This window comes from Salmo salar, chromosome 06 (genome assembly GCF_965601325.2).
Source record: "Salmo salar chromosome 06, fSalSal1, whole genome shotgun sequence".
Classification (NCBI taxonomy): domain Eukaryota; kingdom Metazoa; phylum Chordata; class Actinopteri; order Salmoniformes; family Salmonidae; genus Salmo; species Salmo salar.
This window is the reverse complement of record NC_138296.1, coordinates 24338545-24361122: the sequence shown is the minus strand read 5'-3', so window position 1 is coordinate 24361122 and position 22578 is coordinate 24338545.

Sequence of the window (22578 nt, the reverse complement as noted above, 5' to 3'; positions counted from 1 at the left end):
TCTTGGAGGTGAACTACTGTAACAGTTCAGTGTGTTTTAGTGTCTCTAGGAGGTGAACTACTGTATCAGTTCAGTGTGTTATAGTTTCTCTAGGAGGTGAACTACTGTAACAGTTCAGTGTGTTATAGTTTCTCTAGGAGGTGAACTACTCTAACAGTTCAGTGTGTTATAGTGTATCTTGGAGGTGAACTACTGTAACATTACAGTGTGTTATAGTGTCTCTATCCTGTTGGTGAACTACTGTAACAGTTCAGTGTGTTATAGTGTCTCTATCCTGTTGGTGAACTACTGTAACAGTTCAATGTGTTAAAGTGTCTCTATCCTGTTGGTGAACTACTGTAACAGTTCAGTGTGTTATAGTGTCTCTAGGAGGTGAACTACTGTAACAGTTCAGTGTGTTATAGTGTCTCTTGGAGGTGAACTACTGTAACAGTTCAGTGTGTTATAGTGTCTCTAGGAGATGTACTACTGTAACAGTTCAGTGTGTTCTAGTGTCTCTCTCTATGTAGTGAACTACTGTAACAGTTCAGTGTGTTATAGTGTCTCTAGGAGGTGAACTACTGCAACAGTTCAGTGTGTTATAGTGTCTCTAGGAGGTGAACTACTGTAACAGTTCAGTGTGTTTTAGTGTCTCTAGGAGGTGAACTACTGAAACAGTTGAGTGTGTTATAGTGTCTCTTGGCTGTGAACTACTGAAAAGTTCAGTGTGTTATAGTGTCACTAGGAGGTGAACTACTGTTACAGTTAAGTGTGTTATAGTGTCACCATCCAGGAGGTGAACTACTGTAACAGCTGTGTGTTATATTGTCTCTAGGAGGTGAACTACTGTAACAATTCTGTGTGTTATAGTGTCTCTATCCTGTTGGTGAACTACTGTAACAGTACAGTGTGTTATAGTGTCACTAGGAGGTGAAACACTGTAACAGTTCAGTGTGTTATAGTGTCTCTAGGAAGTGAACTACTGTAACAGTTCAGTGTGTTATAGTGTCTCTATGCGGTGAACTACTGTAACAGTTCAGTGTGTTATAGTGTCGCTATCTTGGAGGTGAATTACTGTAACAGTTCAGTGTGTTTTAGTGTCTCTAGGAGGTGAACTACTGTATCAGTTCAGTGTGTTATAGTTTCTCTAGGAGGTGAACTACTGTAACAGTTCAGTGTGTTATAGTTTCTCTAGGAGGTGAACTACTCTAACAGTTCAGTGTGTTATAGTGTATCTTGGAGGTGAACTACTGTAACATTTCAGTGTGTTATAGTGTCTCTATCCTGTTGGTGAACTACTGTAACAGTTCAGTGTGTTATAGTGTCTCTATCCTGTTGGTTAACTACTGTAACAGTTCAATGTGTTAAAGTGTCTCTATCCTGTTGGTGAACTACTGTAACAGTTCAGTGTGTTATAGTGTCTCTAGGTGGTGAACTACTGTAACAGTTCAGTGTGTTATAGTGTCTCTTGGAGGTGAACTACTGTAACAGTTCAGTGTGTTATAGTGTCTCTAGGAGGTGAACTACTGCAACAGTTCAGTGTGTTATAGTGTCTCTAGGAGGTGAACTACTGTAACAGTTCAGTGTGTTTTAGTGTCTCTAGGAGGTGAACTACTGAAACAGTTCAGTGTGTTATAGTGTCTCTTGGAGGTGAACTACTGAAAAGTTCAGTGTGTTATAGTGTCACTAGGAGGTGAACTACTGTTACAGTTAAGTGTGTTATAGTGTCACCATCCAGGAGGTGAACTACTGTAACAGCTGTGTGTTATATTGTCTCTAGGAGGTGAACTACTGTAACAATTCTGTGTGTTATAGTGTCTCCATCCTGTTGGTGAACTACTGTAACAGTACAGTGTGTTATAGTGTCACTAGGAGGTGAAACACTGTAACAGTTCAGTGTGTTATAGTGTCTCTAGGAGGTGAACTACTGTAACAGTTCAGTGTGTTATAGTGTCTCTAATCGGTGAACTACTGTAACAGTTCAGTGTGTTATAGTGTCGCTATCTTGGAGGTGAACTACTGTAACAGTTCAGTGTGTTTTAGTGTCTCTAGGAGGTGAACTACTGTATCAGTTCAGTGTGTTATAGTTTCTCTAGGAGGTGAACTACTGTAACAGTTCAGTGTGTTATAGTTTCTCTAGGAGGTGAACTACTCTAACAGTTCAGTGTGTTATAGTGTATCTTGGAGGTGAACTACTGTAACATTTCAGTGTGTTATAGTGTCTCTATCCTGTTGGTGAACTACTGTAACAGTTCAGTGTGTTATAGTGTCTCTATCCTGTTGGTGAACTACTGTAACAGTTCAATGTGTTAAAGTGTCTCTATCCTGTTGGTGAACTACTGTAACAGTTCAGTGTGTTATAGTGTCTCTAGGAGGTGAACTACTGTAACAGTTCAGTGTGTTATAGTGTCTCTTGGAGGTGAACTACTGTAACAGTTCAGTGTGTTATAGTGTCTCTAGGAGATGTACTACTGTAACAGTTCAGTGTGTTCTAGTGTCTCTCTCTATGTAGTGAACTACTGTAACAGTTCAGTGTGTTCTAGTGTCTCTCTCTTTGATGTGAACTACTGTAACAGTTCAGTGTGTTATAGTGTCTCTTGGAGGTGAACTACTGTAACAGCTCAGTGTTTTATAGTGTATCTTGGAGGTGAACTACTGTAACAGTTCAGTGTGTAATAGTGTCACCATCCAGGAGGTGAACTACTACAACAGCTCAGTGTGTTATAGTGTCTCACTCTACGTGGTGAACTACTCTAACAGTACAGTGTGTTATAGTGTCACTAGGAGGTGAACTACTGTAACAGTTCAGTGTGTTTTAGTGAGTTTGTTATAGTGTCACTATCTAGGAGGTGAACTACTGTAACAGTTCAGTGTGATATAGTGTCACTGGGAGGTGAACTACTTTAAAAGTTCAGTGTGTTTTAGTGTCACTAGGAGTAGAAATACTGTAACAGTTCAGTGTGTTATAGTGTCCCTAGGAGGTGAACTACTGTAACAGTTATGTGTGTTATAGTGTCTCAATGAGGTCAACAACTGTAACAGTTCAGTGTGTTTTTGTGTCACTAGGAGGTGAACTACTGCAACAATTCAGTGTGTTATAGTGTCACTAGGAGGTGAACTACTGTAACAGTTCAGTGTGTTTTAGTGTCTCGAGGAGGTGAACTACTGAAACAGTTCAGTGTGTTATAGTGTCTCTTGGAGGTGAACTACTGAAAAGTTCAGTGTGTTATAGTGTCACTAGGAGGTGAACTACTGTTACAGTTAAGTGTGTTATAGTGTCACCATCCAGGAGGTGAACTACTGTAACAGCTGTGTGTTATATTGTCTCCAGGAGGTGAACTACAGTAACAATTCTGTGTGTTATAGTGTCTCTATCCTGTTGGTGAACTACTGTAACAGTACAGTGTGTTATAGTGTCACTAGGAGGTGAAACACTGTAACAGTTCAGTGTGTTATAGTGTCTCTAGGAGGTGAACTACTGTAACAGTTCAGTGTGTTATAGTGTCTCTATGCGGTGAACTACTGTAATAGTTCAGTGTGTTTTAGTGTCTCTAGGAGATGTACTACTGTAACAGTTCAGTGTCTTCTAGTGTCTCTCTCTATGTAGTGAACTACTGTAACAGTTCAGTGTGTTCTAGTGTCTCTCTCTATGTAGTGAACTACTGTAACAGTTCAGTGTGTTCTAGTGTCTCTCTCTATGTAGTGAACTACTGTAACAGTTCAGTGTGTTCTAGTGTCTCTCTCTATGTAGTGAACTACTGTAACAGTTCAGTGTGTTATAGTTTATCTAGTAGGTGAAATACTGTAACAGTTCAGTGTGTTAAAGTGGCTCTCTCTTTGATGTGAACTACTGTAACATTTCAGTGTGTTATAGTGTCTTTATCCAAGAGGTGAACGACTGTAACAATTCTGTGTATTACAGTGTCTCTAGGAGGTGAACTACTGTAACAGTTCAGTGTGTTATAGTGTCTTTATCCTGTTGGTGAACTACTGTAACAGTACAGTGTGTTATAGTGTCACTAGGAGGTGAAACACTGTAACAGTTCAGTGTGTTATAGTGTCTCTAGGAGGTGAACTACTGTAACAGTTCAGTGTGTTATAGTGTCTCTATGCGGTGAACTACTGTAACAGTTCAGTGTGTTATAGTGTCTCTAGGAGATGTACTACTGTAACAGTTCAGTGTGTTCTAGTGTCTCTCTCTATGTAGTGAACTACTGTAACAGTTCAGTGTGTTCTAGTGTCTCTCTCTATGTAGTGAACTACTGTAACAGTTCAGTGTGTTATAGTTTATCTAGTAGGTGAAATACTGTAACAGTTCAGTGTGTTACAGTGCCTCTACCCTTTTGGTGAAATACTGTAACAGTTCAGTGTTTTATAGTGTCTCTTGGAGGTGAACTACTGTAACAGTTCAGTGTATTATACTGTCTCTAGGAGGTAAACTACTGTAACAGTTCAGTGTGTTATAGTGTATCTTGGAGGTGAACTACTGTAACAGTTCAGTGTGTTATAGTGTCGCTATCTTGGAGGTGAACTACTGTAACAGTTCAGTGTGTTTTAGTGTCTCTAGGAGGTGAACTACTGTATCAGTTCAGTGTGTTATAGTTTCTCTAGGAGGTGAACTACTGTAACAGTTCAGTGTGTTATAGTTTCTCTAGCAGGTGAACTACTCTAACAGTTCAGTGTGTTATAGTGTATCTTGGAGGTGAACTACTCTAACAGTTCAGTGTGTTATAGTGTATCTTGGAGGTGAACTACTGTAACATTTCAGTGTGTTATAGTGTCTCTATCCTGTTGGTGAACTACTGTAACAGTTCAGTGTGTTATAGTGTCTCTATCCTGTTGGTGAACTACTGTAACAGTTCAATGTGTTAAAGTGTCTCTATCCTGTTGGCGAACTACTGTAACAGTTCAGTGTGTTATAGTGTCTCTAAGAGGTGAACTACTGTAACAGTTCAGTGTGTTATAGTGTCTCTTGGAGGTGAACTACTGTAACAGTTCAGTGTGTTATAGTGTCTCTAGGAGATGTACTACTGTAACAGTTCAGTGTGTTCTAGTGTCTCTCTCTATGTAGTGAACTACTGTAACAGTTCAGTGTGTTCTAGTGTCTCTCTCTAATTAGTGAACTACTGTAACAGTTCAGTGTGTTCTAGTGTCTCTCTCTATGTAGTGAACTACTTTAACAGTTCAGTGTGTTATAGTTTATCTCGTAGGTGAAATACTGTAACAGTTCAGTGTGTTACAGTGCCTCTACCCTTTTGGTGAAATACTGTAACAGTTCAGTGTTTTATAGTGTCTCTTGGAGGTGAACTACTGTAACAGTTCAGTGTATTATACTGTCTCTAGTAGGTGAACTACTGTAACAGTTCAGTGTGTTATAGTGTATCTTGGAGGTGAACTACTGTAACAGTTCAGTGTGTTATAGTGTCGCTATCTTGGAGGTGAACTACTGTAACAGTTCAGTGTGTTTTAGTGTCTCTAGGAGGTGAACTACTGTATCAGTTCAGTGTGTTATAGTTTCTCTAGGAGGTGAACTACTGTAACAGTTCAGTGTGTTATAGTTTCTCTAGGAGGTGAACTACTCTAACAGTTCAGTGTGTTATAGTGTATCTTGGAGGTGAACTACTGTAACATTACAGTGTGTTATAGTGTCTCTATCCTGTTGGTGAACTACTGTAACAGTTCAGTGTGTTATAGTGTCTCTATCCTGTTGGTGAACTACTGTAACAGTTCAATGTGTTAAAGTGTCTCTATCCTGTTGGTGAACTACTGTAACAGTTCAGTGTGTTATAGTGTCTCTAGGAGGTGAACTACTGTAACAGTTCAGTGTGTTATAGTGTCTCTTGGAGGTGAACTACTGTAACAGTTCAGTGTGTTATAGTGTCTCTAGGAGATGTACTACTGTAACAGTTCAGTGTGTTCTAGTGTCTCTCTCTATGTAGTGAACTACTGTAACAGTTCAGTGTGTTATAGTGTCTCTAGGAGGTGAACTACTGCAACAGTTCAGTGTGTTATAGTGTCTCTAGGAGGTGAACTACTGTAACAGTTCAGTGTGTTTTAGTGTCTCTAGGAGGTGAACTACTGAAACAGTTGAGTGTGTTATAGTGTCTCTTGGCTGTGAACTACTGAAAAGTTCAGTGTGTTATAGTGTCACTAGGAGGTGAACTACTGTTACAGTTAAGTGTGTTATAGTGTCACCATCCAGGAGGTGAACTACTGTAACAGCTGTGTGTTATATTGTCTCTAGGAGGTGAACTACTGTAACAATTCTGTGTGTTATAGTGTCTCTATCCTGTTGGTGAACTACTGTAACAGTACAGTGTGTTATAGTGTCACTAGGAGGTGAAACACTGTAACAGTTCAGTGTGTTATAGTGTCTCTAGGAAGTGAACTACTGTAACAGTTCAGTGTGTTATAGTGTCTCTATGCGGTGAACTACTGTAACAGTTCAGTGTGTTATAGTGTCGCTATCTTGGAGGTGAACTACTGTAACAGTTCAGTGTGTTTTAGTGTCTCTAGGAGGTGAACTACTGTATCAGTTCAGTGTGTTATAGTTTCTCTAGGAGGTGAACTACTGTAACAGTTCAGTGTGTTATAGTTTCTCTAGGAGGTGAACTACTCTAACAGTTCAGTGTGTTATAGTGTATCTTGGAGGTGAACTACTGTAACATTTCAGTGTGTTATAGTGTCTCTATCCTGTTGGTGAACTACTGTAACAGTTCAGTGTGTTATAGTGTCTCTATCCTGTTGGTTAACTACTGTAACAGTTCAATGTGTTAAAGTGTCTCTATCCTGTTGGTGAACTACTGTAACAGTTCAGTGTGTTATAGTGTCTCTAGGTGGTGAACTACTGTAACAGTTCAGTGTGTTATAGTGTCTCTTGGAGGTGAACTACTGTAACAGTTCAGTGTGTTATAGTGTCTCTAGGAGGTGAACTACTGCAACAGTTCAGTGTGTTATAGTGTCTCTAGGAGGTGAACTACTGTAACAGTTCAGTGTGTTTTAGTGTCTCTAGGAGGTGAACTACTGAAACAGTTCAGTGTGTTATAGTGTCTCTTGGAGGTGAACTACTGAAAAGTTCAGTGTGTTATAGTGTCACTAGGAGGTGAACTACTGTTACAGTTAAGTGTGTTATAGTGTCACCATCCAGGAGGTGAACTACTGTAACAGCTGTGTGTTATATTGTCTCTAGGAGGTGAACTACTGTAACAATTCTGTGTGTTATAGTGTCTCCATCCTGTTGGTGAACTACTGTAACAGTACAGTGTGTTATAGTGTCACTAGGAGGTGAAACACTGTAACAGTTCAGTGTGTTATAGTGTCTCTAGGAGGTGAACTACTGTAACAGTTCAGTGTGTTATAGTGTCTCTATGCGGTGAACTACTGTAACAGTTCAGTGTGTTATAGTGTCGCTATCTTGGAGGTGAACTACTGTAACAGTTCAGTGTGTTTTAGTGTCTCTAGGAGGTGAACTACTGTATCAGTTCAGTGTGTTATAGTTTCTCTAGGAGGTGAACTACTGTAACAGTTCAGTGTGTTATAGTTTCTCTAGGAGGTGAACTACTCTAACAGTTCAGTGTGTTATAGTGTATCTTGGAGGTGAACTACTGTAACATTTCAGTGTGTTATAGTGTCTCTATCCTGTTGGTGAACTACTGTAACAGTTCAGTGTGTTATAGTGTCTCTATCCTGTTGGTGAACTACTGTAACAGTTCAATGTGTTAAAGTGTCTCTATCCTGTTGGTGAACTACTGTAACAGTTCAGTGTGTTATAGTGTCTCTAGGAGGTGAACTACTGTAACAGTTCAGTGTGTTATAGTGTCTCTTGGAGGTGAACTACTGTAACAGTTCAGTGTGTTATAGTGTCTCTAGGAGATGTACTACTGTAACAGTTCAGTGTGTTCTAGTGTCTCTCTCTATGTAGTGAACTACTGTAACAGTTCAGTGTGTTCTAGTGTCTCTCTCTTTGATGTGAACTACTGTAACAGTTCAGTGTGTTATAGTGTCTCTTGGAGGTGAACTACTGTAACAGCTCAGTGTTTTATAGTGTATCTTGGAGGTGAACTACTGTAACAGTTCAGTGTGTAATAGTGTCACCATCCAGGAGGTGAACTACTACAACAGCTCAGTGTGTTATAGTGTCTCACTCTACGTGGTGAACTACTGTAACAGTACAGTGTGTTATAGTGTCACTAGGAGGTGAACTACTGTAACAGTTCAGTGTGTTTTAGTGAGTTTGTTATAGTGTCACTATCTAGGAGGTGAACTACTGTAACAGTTCAGTGTGATATAGTGTCACTGGGAGGTGAACTACTTTAAAAGTTCAGTGTGTTTTAGTGTCACTAGGAGTAGAAATACTGTAACAGTTCAGTGTGTTATAGTGTCCCTAGGAGGTGAACTACTGTAACAGTTATGTGTGTTATAGTGTCTCAATGAGGTCAACAACTGTAACAGTTCAGTGTGTTTTTGTGTCACTAGGAGGTGAACTACTGCAACAATTCAGTGTGTTATAGTGTCACTAGGAGGTGAACTACTGTAACAGTTCAGTGTGTTTTAGTGTCTCGAGGAGGTGAACTACTGAAACAGTTCAGTGTGTTATAGTGTCTCTTGGAGGTGAACTACTGAAAAGTTCAGTGTGTTATAGTGTCACTAGGAGGTGAACTACTGTTACAGTTAAGTGTGTTATAGTGTCACCATCCAGGAGGTGAACTACTGTAACAGCTGTGTGTTATATTGTCTCCAGGAGGTGAACTACAGTAACAATTCTGTGTGTTATAGTGTCTCTATCCTGTTGGTGAACTACTGTAACAGTACAGTGTGTTATAGTGTCACTAGGAGGTGAAACACTGTAACAGTTCAGTGTGTTATAGTGTCTCTAGGAGGTGAACTACTGTAACAGTTCAGTGTGTTATAGTGTCTCTATGCGGTGAACTACTGTAATAGTTCAGTGTGTTTTAGTGTCTCTAGGAGATGTACTACTGTAACAGTTCAGTGTCTTCTAGTGTCTCTCTCTATGTAGTGAACTACTGTAACAGTTCAGTGTGTTCTAGTGTCTCTCTCTATGTAGTGAACTACTGTAACAGTTCAGTGTGTTCTAGTGTCTCTCTCTATGTAGTGAACTACTGTAACAGTTCAGTGTGTTCTAGTGTCTCTCTCTATGTAGTGAACTACTGTAACAGTTCAGTGTGTTATAGTTTATCTAGTAGGTGAAATACTGTAACAGTTCAGTGTGTTAAAGTGGCTCTCTCTTTGATGTGAACTACTGTAACATTTCAGTGTGTTATAGTGTCTTTATCCAAGAGGTGAACGACTGTAACAATTCTGTGTATTACAGTGTCTCTAGGAGGTGAACTACTGTAACAGTTCAGTGTGTTATAGTGTCTTTATCCTGTTGGTGAACTACTGTAACAGTACAGTGTGTTATAGTGTCACTAGGAGGTGAAACACTGTAACAGTTCAGTGTGTTATAGTGTCTCTAGGAGGTGAACTACTGTAACAGTTCAGTGTGTTATAGTGTCTCTATGCGGTGAACTACTGTAACAGTTCAGTGTGTTATAGTGTCTCTAGGAGATGTACTACTGTAACAGTTCAGTGTGTTCTAGTGTCTCTCTCTATGTAGTGAACTACTGTAACAGTTCAGTGTGTTCTAGTGTCTCTCTCTATGTAGTGAACTACTGTAACAGTTCAGTGTGTTATAGTTTATCTAGTAGGTGAAATACTGTAACAGTTCAGTGTGTTACAGTGCCTCTACCCTTTTGGTGAAATACTGTAACAGTTCAGTGTTTTATAGTGTCTCTTGGAGGTGAACTACTGTAACAGTTCAGTGTATTATACTGTCTCTAGGAGGTAAACTACTGTAACAGTTCAGTGTGTTATAGTGTATCTTGGAGGTGAACTACTGTAACAGTTCAGTGTGTTATAGTGTTGCTATCTTGGAGTTGAACTACTGTAACAGTTCAGTGTGTTTTAGTGTCTCTAGGAGGTGAACTACTGTATCAGTTCAGTGTGTTATAGTTTCTCTAGGAGGTGAACTACTGTAACAGTTCAGTGTGTTATAGTTTCTCTAGCAGGTGAACTACTCTAACAGTTCAGTGTGTTATAGTGTATCTTGGAGGTGAACTACTCTAACAGTTCAGTGTGTTATAGTGTATCTTGGAGGTGAACTACTGTAACATTTCAGTGTGTTATAGTGTCTCTATCCTGTTGGTGAACTACTGTAACAGTTCAGTGTGTTATAGTGTCTCTATCCTGTTGGTGAACTACTGTAACAGTTCAATGTGTTAAAGTGTCTCTATCCTGTTGGCGAACTACTGTAACAGTTCAGTGTGTTATAGTGTCTCTAAGAGGTGAACTACTGTAACAGTTCAGTGTGTTATAGTGTCTCTTGGAGGTGAACTACTGTAACAGTTCAGTGTGTTATAGTGTCTCTAGGAGATGTACTACTGTAACAGTTCAGTGTGTTCTAGTGTCTCTCTCTATGTAGTGAACTACTGTAACAGTTCAGTGTGTTCTAGTGTCTCTCTCTAATTAGTGAACTACTGTAACAGTTCAGTGTGTTCTAGTGTCTCTCTCTATGTAGTGAACTACTTTAACAGTTCAGTGTGTTATAGTTTATCTCGTAGGTGAAATACTGTAACAGTTCAGTGTGTTACAGTGCCTCTACCCTTTTGGTGAAATACTGTAACAGTTCAGTGTTTTATAGTGTCTCTTGGAGGTGAACTACTGTAACAGTTCAGTGTATTATACTGTCTCTAGTAGGTGAACTACTGTAACAGTTCAGTGTGTTATAGTGTATCTTGGAGGTGAACTACTGTAACAGTTCAGTGTGTTATAGTGTCGCTATCTTGGAGGTGAACTACTGTAACAGTTCAGTGTGTTTTAGTGTCTCTAGGAGGTGAACTACTGTATCAGTTCAGTGTGTTATAGTTTATCTAGGAGGTGAACTACTGTAACAGTTCAGTGTGTTATAGTTTCTCTAGGAGGTGAACTACTCTAACAGTTCAGTGTGTTATAGTGTATCTTGGAGGTGAACTACTGTAACATTACAGTGTGTTATAGTGTCTCTATCCTGTTGGTGAACTACTGTAACAGTTCAGTGTGTTATAGTGTCTCTATCCTGTTGGTGAACTACTGTAACAGTTCAATGTGTTAAAGTGTCTCTATCCTGTTGGTGAACTACTGTAACAGTTCAGTGTGTTATAGTGTCTCTAGGAGGTGAACTACTGTAACAGTTCAGTGTGTTATAGTGTCTCTTGGAGGTGAACTACTGTAACAGTTCAGTGTGTTATAGTGTCTCTAGGAGATGTACTACTGTAACAGTTCAGTGTGTTCTAGTGTCTCTCTCTATGTAGTGAACTACTGTAACAGTTCAGTGTGTTATAGTGTCTCTAGGAGGTGAACTACTGCAACAGTTCAGTGTGTTATAGTGTCTCTAGGAGGTGAACTACTGTAACAGTTCAGTGTGTTTTAGTGTCTCTAGGAGGTGAACTACTGAAACAGTTGAGTGTGTTATAGTGTCTCTTGGCTGTGAACTACTGAAAAGTTCAGTGTGTTATAGTGTCACTAGGAGGTGAACTACTGTTACAGTTAAGTGTGTTATAGTGTCACCATCCAGGAGGTGAACTACTGTAACAGCTGTGTGTTATATTGTCTCTAGGAGGTGAACTACTGTAACAATTCTGTGTGTTATAGTGTCTCTATCCTGTTGGTGAACTACTGTAACAGTACAGTGTGTTATAGTGTCACTAGGAGGTGAAACACTGTAACAGTTCAGTGTGTTATAGTGTCTCTAGGAAGTGAACTACTGTAACAGTTCAGTGTGTTATAGTGTCTCTATGCGGTGAACTACTGTAACAGTTCAGTGTGTTATAGTGTCGCTATCTTGGAGGTGAACTACTGTAACAGTTCAGTGTGTTTTAGTGTCTCTAGGAGGTGAACTACTGTATCAGTTCAGTGTGTTATAGTTTCTCTAGGAGGTGAACTACTGTAACAGTTCAGTGTGTTATAGTTTCTCTAGGAGGTGAACTACTCTAACAGTTCAGTGTGTTATAGTGTATCTTGGAGGTGAACTACTGTAACATTTCAGTGTGTTATAGTGTCTCTATCCTGTTGGTGAACTACTGTAACAGTTCAGTGTGTTATAGTGTCTCTATCCTGTTGGTGAACTACTGTAACAGTTCAATGTGTTAAAGTGTCTCTATCCTGTTGGTGAACTACTGTAACAGTTCAGTGTGTTATAGTGTCTCTAGGAGGTGAACTACTGTAACAGTTCAGTGTGTTATAGTGTCTCTTGGAGGTGAACAACTGTAACAGTTTAGTGTGTTATAGTGTCTCTAGGAGATGTACTACTGTAACAGTTCAGTGTGTTCTAGTGTCTCTCTCTATGTAGTGAACTACTGTAACAGTTCAGTGTGTTCTAGTGTCTCTCTCTATGTAGTGAACTACTGTAACAGTTCAGTGTGTTATAGTTTATCTAGTAGGTGAAATACTGTAACAGTTCAGTGTGTTAAAGTGTCTCTCTCTTTGATGTGAACTACTGTAACAGTTCAGTGTGTTATAGTGTCTCTTGGAGGTGAACTACTATAACAGCTCAGTGTTTTATAGTGTATCTTGGAGGTGAACTACTGTAACAGTTCAGTGTGTAATAGTGTCACCATCCAGGAGGTGAACAACTACAACAGTTAAGTGTGTAATAGTGTCACCATCCAGGAGGTGACCTACTACAACAGTTCAGTGTGTTATAGTGTCTCACTCTACGTGGTGAACTACTGTAACAGTACAGTGTGTTATAGTGTCACTAGGAGGTGAACTACTGTAACAGTTCAGTGTGTTTTAGTGAGTTTGTTATAGTGTCACTATCTAGGAGGTGAACTACTGTAACAGTTCAGTGTGATATAGTGTCACTGGGAGGTGAACTACTTTAACAGTTCAGTGTGTTTTAGTGTCACTAGGAGTAGAAATACTGTAACAGTTCAGTGTGTTATAGTGTCTCTAGGAGGTGAACTACTGTAACAGTTATGTGTATTATAGTGTCTCAATGAGGTCAACAACTGTAACAGTTCAGTGTGTTTTTGTGTCACTAGGAGGTGAAACACTGTAACAGTTCAGTGTGTTATAGTGTCTCTAGGAGGTGAACTACTGTAACAGTTCAGTGTGTTATTGTGTCTCTATGCGGTGAACTACTGTAACAGTTCAGTGTGTTATAGTGTCTCTAGGAGATGTACTACTGTAACAGTTCAGTGTGTTCTAGTGTCTCTCTCTATGTAGTGAACTACTGTAACAGTTCAGTGTGTTCTAGTGTCTCTCTCTATGTAGTGAACTACTGTAACAGTTCAGTGTGTTCTAGTGTCTCTCTCTATGTAGTGAACTACTGTAACAGTTCAGTGTGTTCTAGTGTCTCTCTCTATGTAGTGAACTACTGTAACAGTTCAGTGTGTTATAGTTTATCTAGTAGGTGAAATACTGTAACAGTTCATTGTGTTAAAGTGGCTCTCTCTTTGATGTGAACTACTGTAACATTTCAGTGTGTTATAGTGTCTTTATCCAAGAGGTGAACGACTGTAACAATTCTGTGTATTACAGTGTCTCTAGGAGGTGAACTACTGTAACAGTTCAGTGTGTTATAGTGTCTCTATCCTGTTGGTGAACTACTTTAACAGTACAGTGTGTTATAGTGTCACTAGGAGGTGAAACACTGTAACAGTTCAGTGTGTTATAGTGTCTCTAGGAGGTGAACTACTGTAACAGTTCAGTGTGTTATAGTGTCTCTATGCGGTGAACTACTGTAACAGTTCAGTGTGTTATAGTGTCTCTAGGAGATGTACTACTGTAACAGTTCAGTGTGTTCTAGTGTCTCTCTCTATGTAGTGAACTACTGTAACAGTTCAGTGTGTTCTAGTGTCTCTCTCTACGTAGTGAACTACTGTAACAGTTCAGTGTGTTATAGTTTATCTAGTAGGTGAAATACTGTAACAGTTCAGTGTGTTACAGTGCCTCTACCCTTTTGGTGAAATATTGTAACAGTTCAGTGTTTCATAGTGTCTCTTGGAGGTGAACTACTGTAACAGTTCAGTGTATTATACTGTCTCTAGGAGGTGAACTACTGTAACAGTTCAGTGTGTTATAGTGTATCTTGGAGGTGAACTACTGTAACAGTTCAGTGTGTTATAGTGTCGCTATCTTGGAGGTGAACTACTGTAACAGTTCAGTGTGTTTTAGTGTCTCTAGGAGGTGAACTACTGTATCAGTTCAGTGTGTTATAGTTTCTCTAGGATGTGAACTACTGTAACAGTTCAGTGTGTTATAGTTTCTCTAGGAGGTGAACTACTCTAACAGTTCAGTGTGTTATAGTGTATCTTGGAGGTGAACTACTGTAACATTTCAGTGTGTTATAGTGTCTCTATCCTGTTGGTGAACTACTGTAACAGTTCAGTGTGATATAGTGTCTCTATCCTGTTGGTGAACTACTGTAACAGTTCAGTGTGTTATAGTGTCTCTAGAAGGTGAACTACTGTAACAATTCAGTGTGTTATAGTGTCTCTTGGAGGTGAACTACTGTAACAGTTCAGTGTGTTATAGTGTCTCTAGGAGGTGAAGTACTGTAACAGTTCAGTGTGTTATAGTGTCTCTTGGAGGTGAACTACTGTAACAGTTCAGTGTGTTATAGTGTCACTAGGAGGTGAACTACTGTAAAATTTCAGTGTGTAATAGTGTCTCTAGGAGGTGAACTACTGTAACAGTTCAGTGTGTTATAGTGTCTCTAGGAGGTGAACTACTGTAACAGTTCAGTGTGTTATAGTTTCTCTTGGAGGTGAACTACTGTAACAGTTCAGTGTGTTATAGTGTCTCCAGGACATGAAATACTGTAACAGTTCAGTGTATTATAGTGTCTCTTGGTAGGTGAACTACTGAAAAGTTCAGTGTGTTATAGTGTCTCTATCTAGGAGGTGAACTACTGTAACAGTTCAGTGTGTTATAGTGTCACTGGGAGGTGAACTACTGTAACAGTTCAGTGTGTTATAGTGTCTCAATTAGGTCAACAACTGTAACAGTTCAGTGTGTTTTTGTGTCACTAGGAGGTGAACTACTGTAACCGTTCAGTGTATTATCGTGTCTTTATCTAGGATGTGAACTACTGTAACAGTTGAGTTTGTTATAGTGTCACTATCTAGGAGTTGAACTAATGTAACAATTCTGTGTGTTAAAGTGGGTCTCGGAGGTGAACTACTGTAACAGTTCAGTGTGTTTTAGTGTCACTATCTAGGAGGTGAACTACAGTAACAATTCTGTGTGTTAAAGTGGCTCTCAGAGGTGAACTACTGTAACAGTTCAATGTGTTTTAGTGTCACTAGGAGGTGAAATTCTCTCACAGTTCAGTGTGTTATAGTGTCTCTAGGAGGTGAACTACTGCAACAGTTCAGTGTGTTATAGTGTCTCTATGAGGTGAACTACTGTAACAGTTCTGTGTGTTATAGTGTCTCTAGGAGATGTACTACTGTAACAGTTCAGTGTGTTATAGTGTCTCTATGAGGTGAACTACTGTAACAGTTCTGTGTGTTATAGTGTCTCTAGGAGATGTACTACTGTAACAGTTCAGTGTGTTCTAGTGTCTCTCTCTATGTAGTGAACTACTGTAACAGTTCAGTGTGTTCTAGTGTCTCTCTCTATGTAGTGAACTACTGTAACAGTTCAGTGTGTTCTAGTGTCTCTCTCTATGTAGTGAACTACTGTAACAGTTCAGTGTGTTCTAGTGTCTCTCTCTATGTAGTGAACTACTGTAACAGTACAGTGTGTTATAGTGTCACTAGGAGGTGAAACACTGTAACAGTTCAGTGTGTTATAGTGTCTCTAGGAGATGTACTACTGTAACAGTTCAGTGTGTTCTAGTGTCTCTCTCTATGTAGTGAACTACTGTAACAGTTCAGTGTGTTCTAGTGTCTCTCTCTATGCAGTGAACTACTGTAACAGTTCAGCGTGTTATAGTTTATCTAGTAGGTGAAATACTGTAACAGTTCAGTGTATTATACTGTCTCTAGGAGGTGAACTACTGTAACATTTCAGTGTGTTAAAGTGTCTCTATCCTGTTGGTGAACTACTGTAAAAGTTCAGTGTGTTATAGTGTCTCTATCCTGTTGGTGAACTAATGTAACAGTTCAATATGTTAAAGTGTCTCTATCCTGTTGGTGAACTACTGTAACAGTTCAGTGTGTTATAGTGTCTCTAGGAGGTGAACTACTGTAACAGTTATGTGTGTTGTAGTGTCTCAATGAGGTCAACAACTGTAACAGTTCAGTGTGTTTTTGTGTCACTGGGAGGTGAACTACTGCAACAGTTCAGTGTGTTATAGTGTCACTAGGAGGTGAACTACTGTAACAGTTCAGTGTGTTATAGTGTCTCTAGGAGGTGAACTACTGTAACAGTTCAGTGTGTTTTAGTGTCTCTAGAAGGTGAACTACTGAAACAGTTCAGTGTGTTATAGTGTCTCTTGGAGGTGAACTACTGAAAAGTTCAGTGTGTTATAGTGTCACTAGGAGGTGAACTACTGTTACAGTTAAGTGTGTTATAGTGTCACCATCCAGGAGGTGAACTACTGTAACAGCTGTGTGTTATATTGTCTCTAGGAGGTGAACTACAGTAACAATTCTGTGTGTTATAGTGTCTCTATCCTGTTGGTGAACTACTGTAACAGTACAGTGTGTTATAGTGTCACTAGGAGGTGAAACACTGTAACAGTTCAGTGTGTTATAGTGTCTCTAGGAGGTGAACTACTGTAACAGTTCAGTGTGTTATAGTGTCTCTATGCGGTGAACTACTGTAACAGTTCAGTGTGTTATAGTGTCTCTAGGAGATGTACTACTGTAACAGTTCAGTGTGTTCTAGTGTCTCTCTCTATGTAGTGAACTACTGTAACAGTTCAGTGTGTTCTAGTGTCTCTCTCTATGTAGTGAACTACTGTAACAGTTCAGTGTGTTCTAGTGTCTCTCTCTATGTAGTGAACTACTGTAACAGTTCAGTGTGTTATAGTTTATCTAGTAGGTGAAATACCGTAACAGTTCAGTGTGTTAAAGTGGCTCTCTCTTTGATGTGAACTACTGTAACATTTCAGTGTGTTATAGTGTCTTTATCCAAGAGGTGAACGACTGTAACAATTCTGTGTATTACAGTGTCTCTAGGATGTGAACTACTGTAACAGTTCAGTGTGTTATATTGTCTCTATCCTGTTGGTGAACTACTGTAACAGTACAGTGTGTTATAGTGTCACTAGGAGGTGAAACACTGTAACAGTTCAGTGTGTTATAGTGTCTCTAGGAGGTGAACTACTGTAACAGTTCAGTGTGTTATAGTGTCTCTATGCGGTGAATTACTGTAACAGTTCAGTGTGTTATAGTGTCTCTAGGAGATGTACTACTGTAACAGTTCAGTGTGTTCTAGTGTCTCTCTCTATGTAGTGAACTACTGTAACAGTTCAGTGTGTTCTAGTGTCTCTCTCTATGTAGTGAACTACTGTAACAGTTCAGTGTGTTATAGTTTATCTAGTAGGTGAAATACTGTAACAGTTCAGTGTGTTATAGTGTCACTAGGAGGTGAACTACTGTAACAGTTCAGTGTTTTATAGTGTCTCTTGGAGGTGAACTACTGTAACAATTCAGTGTATTATACTGTCTCTAGGAGGTGAACTACTGTAACAGTTCAGTGTGTTATAGTGTATCTTGGAGGTGAACTACTGTAACAGTTCAGTGTGTTATAGTGTCGCTATCTTGGAGGTGAACTACTGTAACAGTTCAGTGTGTTTTAGTGTCTCTAGGAGGTGAACTACTGTATCAGTTCAGTGTGTTATAGTTTCTCTAGGAGGTGAACTACTGTAACAGTTCAGTGTGTTATAGTTTCTCTAGGAGGTGAACTACTCTAACAGTTCAGTGTGTTATAGTGTATCTTGGAGGTGAACTACTGTAACATTTCAGTGTGTTATAGTGTCTCTATCCTGTTGGTGAACTACTGTAACAGTTCAGTGTGTTATAGTGTCTCTAGGAGGTGAACTACTGTAACAGTTCAGTTTGTTATAGTGTCTCTTGGAGGTGAACTACTGTAACAGTTCAGTGTGTTATAGTGTCTCTAGGAGATGTACTACTGTAACAGTTCAGTGTGTTCTAGTGTCTCTCTCTATGTAGTGAACTACTGTAACAGTTCAGTGTGTTCTAGTGTCTCTCTCTATGTAGTGAACTACTGTAACAGTTCAGTGTGTTGTAGTTTATCTAGTAGGTGAAATACTGTAACAGTTCAGTGTGTTAAAGTGTCTGTCTCTTTGATGTGAACTACTGTAACAGTTCAGTGTGTTATAGTGTCTCTTAGAGGTGAACTACTGTAACAGCTCAGTGTTTTATAGTGTATCTTGGAGGTGAACTACTGTAACAGTTCAGTGTGCTATAGTGTCGCTATCTTGGAGGTGAACTACTGAAACAGTTCAGTGTGTTATAGTGTCTCTATCCTGTTGGTGAACTACTGTAACAGTTCAGTGTGTTATAGTGTCTCCAGGAAGTGAACTACTGTAACAGTTCAGTGTGTTATAGTGTCTCTAGGAGGTGAACAACTGTAACAGTTCAATGTGTTATCGTGTCTTTATCCAAGAGTTGAACGACTGTAACAATTCTGTGTATTACAGTGTCTCTAGGAGGTGTGTTAAAGTGTCTCTATCGAGTTGGTGAACTACTGTAACAGTTCAGTGTGTTATAGTGTCTCTAGGAGGTGAACTACTGTAACAGATCAGTGTGTTATAGTGTCTCTTGGAGGTGAACTACTGTAACAGTTCAGTGTGTTATAGTGTCTCTAGGAGATGTACTACTGTAACAGTTCAGTGTGTTCTAGTGTCTCTCTCTATGTAGTGAACTACTGTAACAGTTCAGTGTGTTCTAGTGTCTCTCTCTATGTAGTGAGCTACTGTAACAGTTCAGTGTGTTCTAGTGTCTCTCTCTATGTAGTGAACTACTGTAACAGTTCAGTGTGTTCTAGTGTCTCTCTCTATGTAGTGAACTACTGTAACAGTTCAGTGTGTTATAGTTTATCTAGTAGGTGAAATACTGTAACAGTTCAGTGTGTTAAAGTGGCTCTCTCTTTGATGTGAACTACTGTAACATTTCAGTGTGTTATAGTGTCTTTATCCAACAGGTGAACGACTGTAACAATTCTGTGTATTACAGTGTCTCTAGGAGGTGAACTACTGTAACAGTTCAGTGTGTTATAGTGTCTCTATCCTGTTGGTGAACTACTGTAACAGTACAGTGTGTTATTGTGTCACTAGGAGGTGAAACACTGTAACAGTTCAGTGTGTTATAGTGTCTCTAGGAGGTGAACTACTGTAACACTTCAGTGTGTTATAGTGTCTCTATGCGGTGAACTACTGTAACAGTTCAGTGTGTTATAGTGTCTCTAGGAGATGTACTACTGTAACAGTTCAGTGTGTTCTAGTGTCTCTCTCTATGTAGTGAACTACTGTAACAGTTCAGTGTGTTCTAGTGTCTCTCTCTATGTAGTGAACTACTGTAACAGTTCAGTGTGTTCTAGTGTCTCTCTCTATGTAGTGAACTACTGTAACAGTACAGTGTGTTATAGTTTATCTAGTAGGTGAAACACTGTAACAGTTCAGTGTGTTACAGTGCCTCTACCCTTTTGGTGAACTACTGTAACAGTTCAGTGTGTTATAGTGTCGCTATCTTGGAGGTGAACTACTGTAACATTTCAGTGTGTTTTAGTGTCTCTAGGAGGTGAACTACTGTATCAGTTCAGTGTGTTATAGTTTCTCTAGGAGGTCAACTACTGTAACAGTTCAGTGTGTTATAGTTTCTCTAGGAGGTGAACTACTCTAACAGTTCAGTGTGTTATAGTGTATCTTGGAGGTGAACTACTGTAACATTTCAGTGTGTTATAGTCTCTCTATCCTGTTGGTGAACTACTGTAACAGTTCAGTGTGTTATAGTGTCTCTATCCTGTTGGTGAACTACTGTAACAGTTCAGTGTGTTAAAGTGTCTCTATCCTGTTGGTGAACTTCTGTAACAGTTCAGTGTGTTATAGTGTCTCTAGGAGGTGAACTACTGTAACAGTTCAGTGTGTTATAGTGTCACTAGGAGGTGAACTACTGTAACAGTTCAGTGTGTAATAGTGTCTCTAGGAGGTGAACTACTGTAACAGTTCAGTGTGTTATAGTGTCTCTTGGAGGTGAACTACTGTAACAGTTCAGTGTGTTATAGTGTCTCCAGGACATGAAATACTGTAACAGTTCAGTGTATTATAGTGTCTCTTGGAGGTGAACTACTGAAAAGTTCAGTGTGTTATAGTGTCTCTATCTAGGAGGTGAACTACTGTAACAGTTCAGTGTGTTATAGTGTCACTGGGAGGTGAACTACTGTAACAGTTCAGTGTGTTATTGTGTCTCAATTAGGTCAACTACTGTAACAGTTCAGTGTGTTATAGTTTCTCTAGGAGGTGAACTACTCTAACAGTTCAGTGTGTTATAGTGTATCTTGGAGGTGAACTACTGTAACTGTTCAGTGTGTTATAGTGTCACTATCTTGGAGGTGAACTACTGAAACAGTTCAGTGTGTTATAGTGTCTCTATCCTGTTGGTGAACTAATGTAACAGTCCAGTGTGTTATAGTGTCTCTAGGAAGTGAACTACTGTAACAGTTCAGTGTGTTATAGTGTCTCTAGGAGGTGAACAACTGTAACAGATCAGTGTGTTATCGTGTCTTTATCCAAGAGGTGAACGACTGTAACAATTCTGTGTATTACAGTGTCTCTAGGAGGTGAACTACTGTAACAGTTCAGTGTGTTATAGTGTCTCTATCCTTTTGGTGAACTACTGTAACAATACAGTGTGTTATAGTGTCACTAGGAGGTGAAACACTGTAACAGTTCAGTGTGTTATAGTGTCTCTAGGAGGTGAACTACTGTAACAGTTCAGTGTTTTATAGTGTCTCTAGGAGATGTACTACTGAACAGTTCAGTGTGTTCTAGTGTCTCTCTCTATGTAGTGAACTACTGTAACAGTTCAGTGTGTTCTAGTGTCTCTCTCTATGTAGTGAACTACTGTAACAGTACAGTGTGTTATAGTTTATCTAGTAGGTGAAACACTGTAACAGTTCAGTGTGTTACAGTGCCTCTACCCTTTTGGTGAAATACTGTAACATTTCAGTGTTTTATAGTGTCTCTTGGAGGTGAACTACTGTAACAGTTCAGTGTATTATAGTGTCTCTAAAAGGTGAACTACTGTAACAGTTCAGTGTGTTATAGTGTATCTTGGAGGTGAACTACTGTAACAGTTCAGTGTGTTATAGTGTCGCTATCTTGGAGGTGAACTACTGTAACAGTTCAGTGTGTTTTAGTGTCTCTAGGAGGTGAACTACTGTATCAGTTCAGTGTGTTATAGTTTCTCTAGGAGGTGATCTACTGTAACAGTTCAGTGTGTTATAGTTTCTCTAGGAGGTGAACTACTCTAACAGTTCAATGTGTTATAGTGTATCTTGGAGGTGAACTACTGTAACATTTCAGTGTGTTATAGTGTCTCTATCCTGTTGGTGAACTACTGTAACAGTTCAGTGTGTTATAGTGTCTCTATCCTGTTGGTGAACTACTGTAACAGTTCAGTGTGTTAAAGTGTCTCTATCCTGTTGGTGAACTTCTGTAACAGTTCAGTGTGTTATAGTGTCTCTAGGAGGTGAACTACTGTAACAGTTCAGTGTGTTATAGTGTCTCTTGGAGGTGAACTACTGTAACAGTTCCGTGTGTTATAGTGTCTCTAGGAGGTGAACTACTGTAACAGTTCAGTGTGTTATAGTGTCTCTTGGAGGTGAACTACTGTAACAGTTCAGTGTGTTATAGTGTCACTAGGAGGTGAACTACTGTAACAGTTCAGTGTGTAGTAGTGTCTCTAGGAGGTGAACTACTGTAACAGTTCAGTGTGTTATAGTGTCTCTAGGAGGTGAACTACTGTAACAGTTCAGTGTGTTATAGTGTCTCTTGGAGGTGAACTACTGTAACAGTTCAGTGTGTTATAGTGTCTCCAGGACATGAAATACTGTAACAGTTCAGTGTATTATAGTGTCTCTTGGAGGTGAACTACTGAAAAGTTCAGTGTGTTATAGTGTCTCTATCTAGGAGGTGAACTACTGTAACAGTTCAGTGTGTTATAGTGTCACTGGGAGGTGAACTACTGTAACAGTTCAGTGTGTTATAGTGTCGCTATCTTGGAGGTGAACTACTGTAACAGTTCAGTGTGTTTTAGTGTCTCTAGGAGGTGAACTACTGTATCAGTTCAGTGTGTTATAGTTTCTCTAGGAGGTGAACTACTGTAACAGTTCAGTGTGTTATAGTTTCTCTAGGAGGTGAACTACTCTAACAGTTCAGTGTGTTATAGTGTATCTTGGAGGTGAACTACTGTAACATTTCAGTGTGTTATAGTGTCTCTATCCTGTTGGTGAACTACTGTAACAGTTCAGTGTGTTATAGTGTCTCTAGGAGGTGAACTACTGTAACAGTTCAGTTTGTTATAGTGTCTCTTGGAGGTGAACTACTGTAACAGTTCAGTGTGTTATAGTGTCTCTAGGAGATGT